General features: G+C 41.1%; 1 protein-coding gene across 2 annotated transcripts in view; it reads left to right on the top strand.

The window, feature by feature from the left end:
* The window catches only part of sh2d3ca (SH2 domain containing 3Ca), a 53,816-nt gene that overhangs the window by 6,550 nt on the left and 40,476 nt on the right, over positions 1-6,790 (top strand). The window lies entirely within an intron of this gene.

Below are 6,790 nucleotides of genomic sequence, written 5' to 3'. Positions count from 1 at the left end.
TTTTGTTTCATTTCTTTCTGTCAGTGACACACATGCACACTCATGTAACGCCTGAGATTCCAGTAGATATGAGTTATAGTTATCAGCCTACACGAGCAACTCAGTTTGAATTTCCTCCTTTCCCCCACATTATTGAATTAGATTTTTATTGCGAGCGCTCAGATGTAATTGTGGCTGATTATTAGCCCCAAGTCTTCAACAGTTATGCTCATTTCAGCAGGCTCACTCTGCATTTAGCCTAATTCAGTCTGCCATTTAGCTAATTGAATTTGGAGTGAAGCAGTGCTAATGTCAGCACTAGCAAGCAGTCTGTGCTAGAGCCAGTAGGTGGGGCCATACACTCGAGTTGTGAGCTCCTCAAAGATCAGAGAGCATGTGATGTTGTTTCATGACCTTGGAGACGGATGATAGGGATTCATGCATATCATATACAAACAAGCACACAATAATACAAGATATTGGACTTTAAACTGAAGGTAAAAGTAAGGAAGATAGAGCAAGAAAGCGAAGCTCAAAGAAGGAGGAAGGAAGGGAGAAAAAGAGAGAGGGAAGGTTAGACTGAACTGTTGAGCTCTAGGGATCCGTTATTTTTTATTGATTTTACATCACAGGCGAGGTGGTGAAGGCCTTCTCCTATGACCCTGACCTGTATTTCTTTTGTAAAACAAATATATCCAACTTCGTCTGACCGCAACAAATTGACTATAGTTAAATTCCACCACACTGCCTCCCTTGTTAGGATTTAAATTACAGTAGCAGATATAATCAAAGAGTTTGGATTACAGACGGATCAATTTCTCATAATTAAGAATATATGCTTGTTGTACTGCTGTGTTTCTAAACATAACTGATATAATTTATCTCATAAATTCAATTTAGCTGTTTCGTTTTAGCCAGCAAGATCCAGAGACATCTTGTTTTGTCATCAATTTACTTTGTCAGTGAAATGATGTGGCTGTTTGAAATAATCCTTTAGTGTAGGATTTTTTTATGATGTGACCCACCTCCACCATAAAACACTGTGGGGAAACTCTGCTGTGTATTAAGGCCTGTCAATCACTTTGGGAGTGATAAGTTCCAATTGAGTGCTACAATTACTGTAATTTAGCAGCATGGTCACATAAAACAAGGCGTTTCTTATGTGATTAGGGGCGGGGGGTGACTTTCACTATAGGCCGCCCCTTTAACTGGTACTTCAGACCATTAGCACTACTCTCATGCTGACACCAAATGTTGCCTGATTCTTTTAGGTTCACAAGCATTCAGATTTTAAAAAAGAAAGAAGAGAAGCATGGTCGTCATTGTCTGCTTTATAACCCCAACCTACCTACTTTTCTTCAAATCCTTGTACATGTTTTTTCACCTAAATTTGTTTTTTTCTTTCCTTTTTCTCGCTCTAACACGCCACAACAGCCCCACCCGTTCCCTGAAAGCTGCTAGCAATCCCTCCATCTCCTTCCATTTCTCTGAAACATTTATGACAGCTGATGTTTAAATCAGGAGTCGGCCTCAGTGTTCCCTCTTATAATGGGAAAGACCAGGCCAGTGACTCTGCCCCGGTTTGTCACATCCGCATGCTCACACACATATTTACTCACATACACAGGCACGCACAGTATCACACATACATAAAATGAAAATGGGACAAAGTGAGACAGAAAGAAAGACAACAAAAGATCTGATCTGAATATGCTCAAAGAAAATAAGCAATTACTAAGAAAAGTCACAAATCATTCAGGGCAAGTTATTCATCTTTCAGGCTTTATCATAAAATATCCATCATCATTAATTTTTCATGTTGATGCACGGCTGGTCAAGCAATATCTACTGTTGTGTTTTTTGTGAGTTTCAGTTAAAGATGTAAAAAGCTGTTTTTAAAATGGTTGGCATTGCTGAGCAAACAGGCCTGACCATACTGTGTTATTAAGTAGCTAATGAAAATTGTTCAGTCTCAGTTTAAGTGTGAGCTTGTTTTCGAACAGTGTCTATGACTTGTATGTGTGTATGGCCACTGGCTCCATGATTGTGTGCGTTTGTTTTTGCCTACAGCCCAGCCCTGCTTTGTCTCCTGTCCTATTTAGTGGTTTGGTGCTACTTTGACGGGAGGGGCAGAAGGGGGATGTTCATATGAGGTTTATTAACATGTGTCTGGCACTAGACTCACACCGGTGCTCAGAAAAAATATCTATGTGTGTATGTGTCTTTGTGTGTGTGTGTATCTGTAAAGGGGCTCAGCTGTGTATCTGTGCGTTACTGCATGTTTGATTATGCGAATGGTTTGAATTTCCAAAATCTGTATGTCTTTGTGCCGCCTGATTAAATTAAGGCAGTGCCCTGTGGGTGTGTGTGTGTGTGCGCGTCTGTGTGTGTGACTATTGCAGTAGATTGAATTAATGTGGCGCCTCTGTAAATGAGAGGGGGTGTAAACTGTCATGCCTTCGGTAACACACCCCTGGAAAGTCTTCAGTTACTGTTCCTTCACCGTGCAGACAGACTGACAAAGACTCATCCATCCTGTGTGCACACACATACAGCACATACACTGTTTACTGAAGGGCCATTTACATCTTGGGTTATTGCATAAATCAGTTTATTTAGGTCACCCTAGAAAAAAGGGCCCACATATGCACCACATCTTTTTATAGCACATAGTTATCTGTAAAATTGGACTTATTTGACTCTAATGACATGGACAAAATAACAGAAACACCCTGAAATGCAATGCAAATATCAGTTTGTTGAAATCCACAATGTTCATAGAGTTTTCCCATTGCTACATATATCATTTTTTTAGTTTTTGCAGTGGATAAACCAGCTATTCAAGCTAATAATGACAATACTAGCAGGTAATATTTACCCCATTTGTCATCTTTGTTTCAAGTGCTAGCAGACTAACATTTACTAATTCACGCCTGAACCTCATTGTGGCCTTAAGAAGAAGTAAATGTGTCATCAACTGGGGACCATGAATGTCTAACAAACTTTAGGGCAATAAATCTAGCATAGTAAATGTTGAGATGAAAACTTTGACATTAGAGGAAGACTCAGATGATCACCAAAGTCAGTAGAATTCATCCTCTGGGCAGCATGGTGATCTGTGCCATATTTACCACATGTACCACAGACATATTTTAGTCTGAACCAAAGTAGTAAACCATCTGATCGACATTAATATCACTACACTAGTTTGGCTGAAACAGCTGACTATCAGAAAGTACACTTTGCTAATTAGTTTTCAGCTTAAAATGACTCATTGTATAGCTGCCTTTGTAATGATGATTTACAGTACAGTGGTCGCTGCCCGGTGCCAAAGTCATAAAACCCTGAAATGATATGTGATGTGGGAGAGAAGTGTACTACATGCAAAATACAGGAAAACTACATTATCAAAGAAGACCACTGCAACCGGCAAAAAAGCCATAGAGTGAACCCAATGCGCTCACAGCAGTGTCTCCAGAAAGGAAAAAAAACAACTGGTGATCATTCCATGGCAGGGTCATTGTATTCTCAGGTGTTTCAGTTATCTTCAAGGTCATGCATGCTTGTGCAACTAAGCAATGCACGAAGTAGAGAATAATGACACATTGATCTCTCTAAGACAGTATTACACACTGCTTTATTCATGCTAAAGATGTGTCTAGTTGCTACAGCAACACATTTGTGTAAGGTGAAGTCATTTTAATGCGATTAAAGCAGGACAGTTGATTTTTAATTGCGCTATTTCACACCTAAATTAATATTTTTCTACACGTGTGTGGACAAAGTCACAGTGTTTCCAGCAGGCTCTTTTCTCTCGCCGCATCATTATTGCAGACTGATGTTTCAAACAGGCTTTGAAACACATATCTGGTGGTTCGATACGGATTAACCAGTTGGTGAATGGGGTCCACCCTGTGAAAACACACTGATGACAATCAGACACACACACACACATCATTAGCTGTGCCCTCCTAGCCCCCAACGGAGCAAGGCCTTTGTTTTTAGACACACACGTGTGCGCACATAGACACACATAAAAATATGTGTGCACATATAATCTTGATCTGCCCTCGGTGTGTCTCTTTTCATCTCTAACACACATGCACATACACACTCTTTACTCTCTCCCCTCTCACACTCTCCACTATCTCTGTGAGTGTCTCTCTCTTTCTCTCTCTCATCTACACACAAACCACACACACACACACACACACTCCTTTCATTAGTGGGATGCTTGCAGGCACATGCAGGGATTCTCCATTGTGCTCCCTATCAGCCTGCGGGATGGGGCTCACTAATTAATATTTAACTGAAGACCGCCTCCAAGCAGGGGAGGAGATGTACAGATACAGGTCTGGAAGGAGGGGAAGGTGGAGGGATGGCCATGGAGGTGGAGGAGAAGGGAAGGACAGGGATCAGAGAGAGAACGAGGCTGGAAGGAGGAGGGAGTGATGAGAGGTCGGGATAAGGAGGGAGAGGGAGAGATGAGGGGAGGAGCACGGTGATAAGAAGGGTTGGAGACAGGCTGGATTTGATAGAGAGGGAGTTGAGGGATACGGGAATGCTGAAAAGAGGTTCAACGAATGGATGACAGTAAGAGTAAAAGAGTAAGGCAGAGACAGGCAAAGAAAATGGAGGAACAAGTACCTGTATATACGTTTTCTGACAAAAACTGCTTGTGAATGTAGAGAATGAAATGAAGACAGATAAAAGGATCTGAAGGGAAGCGATAGTCAACAAAGTAAGGATGAGGCGAGGTAAGAAAGAGAATAAAAAAGACGATTCAGGGTAATGAAGTGTACAAGACACTAAAGTAAAAATGAGAGTCTCTTTAGTCTTCCCAAAGGCACAAAATGGCACAAAGTTACAACCATTTTTCTCTCAACCTGTGTCTGTGGAGAATTCAGTCTATTACATTAAAGCCTATTAAATTGGATGGAGCACTGAGGATTGGGGCTTGATGATACAGTATGTCCTACACTGTGTATTACAATAAATTGCCACATTTATCTCCATAATGAAATATAGAACAATATTTGCTACATATTGATATGTTTGTTTTGATGAATTACAGTATAGCCATATACAAATCTGGACTTGTGGACTGTTTGGTTGGTTGCACTGCTGGATAATTGTCATTGGTTGTTTTAGCTACTGTATTCTCAATTTGATTGTGTGGAATCGACTATACTTAAGTCTGTACAAGATTCATAATATTGGTATTTCAGTACATTCAGTTGTCAGCCCAATTTAAGACGTAGTTGCTCTTAGTTGCAGGAGAAAAGTAAGTAAAAAAGAGCAAGTTACTGATGCACCAGAATATCAACCCTTGAGTATATCACAATGTAGAGCACAATATATTTTTCTCTGTATCAAGTATTTTCAGAGAACACAGTGTGACTCAGTTGGGGTGAATCTGTTGCTTTGCTTTAATGTCACAGCTCCACACAGCAGCCTTTTGATATCTCCTTGACTTAACTTAATTCATCTGAGGATGCAGAATGACGTGTTCAAACACAAGCGAGAGCACTCAGAATGTCTTTTGCTTCAAAACAATGAGAGGATACACTCCTCTTAGCAGGATTCTTTCACTTGCGCAAATCAAAATACTTGTTTAAAAGGATTAGGAGGCGTAATATAAAAACTATTTGTTTTAAAAAGTATCATTTTGTGGAGTGCTCTTAGCTATTGCGCCTCGCAGTGTAATGCATTTTCATTATGACCTGTCTGAGTGGGAATTTCATCCCTAGCATTGGCAATTTTAATGCTAAGCAGCCATAGTGGCCAATCTATGTTTTAAACTCTGCATCCATCATATTGTCACATGTGTTTTTTTCCCACAGCATGCATTTTGGGTTGCATGTGTGTGGCGCAGCAGCCAGATGTAACACGCTGTATGTTATGATTGTTTTGGCGTGGTATTACAGAGGATTGAGAGAAGGAAAGCACAAGGCCCCTCTTATGAGATTATTTGTGTCCCCACTGTGTAATCTGTCTAATCCAGCGCTGGATGGTTTGAGATTACATTAAGAGTAGACGCTGCGGTTAATGAATCCATCCTGTGTCTTGCGTCTCCTTATCTGTCGGCCTTTTCTCTCTGCCTGCGACCCACTAGCATGCATTCAAGAGTGCAGATTAGTAAAGTGATTACTGCCGTCATCTGATGCTGTGTGTTGTGTGGTGTAGAGATGACCTCGAAGACAAAGTAAGAAAAGAAAACATGCAGTATTTGTTTGCGACCTGGCATGTTGCATATTTCTCTCCTTCTCTGGCTGCCTCTCTCTTACATTATGCTTCCCTGCAGTGGTGCAGACCCAACTAAATGCAGTGTCAGAATTTTGGATGCTGTCAAGGCTCTCGCAGTGTTGCTATGGTGAAGCGTCCTCAATGATGTCACTCACTCAGGCCTCTGGAGACAGAGCCCCACCCCTCCTGACATCTCCCTGCCGGTATGTGTGCCTGTGTGTGTGTGTGTGTGTGTGTGTGAAATGGGCTGGTGAAAATCACTCCGTGTTATCCTTGAAACACCTGCCTCTGTGTTTCAGCTTATAATGAGCTGTCTAGCTGCAGTCTGCATGGCTTTTTAGAGACACATCATTATATTCTACTACACACACATCCACACATGCACCTACACACACACACACACACATTCACCCACACAGAGGTAACATTTCTATGAACATTATTTCACCACGGGAACCAAAAGCTCTGTAGTTCCTGCTATCTCTAGTAATATATAGTGGTGTTTGTGTCGACATGTAGATGGAATAAAAGGTGTAAATTTGCACTCAAGAGTGTGTGTGTGTGT

The sequence above is a fragment of the Morone saxatilis genome, unplaced genomic scaffold (assembly GCF_004916995.1).
Source record: "Morone saxatilis isolate NCDOM2014 unplaced genomic scaffold, NCSU_SB_2.0 Contig21, whole genome shotgun sequence".
NCBI classification, from domain to species: domain Eukaryota; kingdom Metazoa; phylum Chordata; class Actinopteri; family Moronidae; genus Morone; species Morone saxatilis.
Note: the sequence above shows the minus strand (reverse complement) of the source record. Positions and strands in the feature narration are given on the sequence as shown.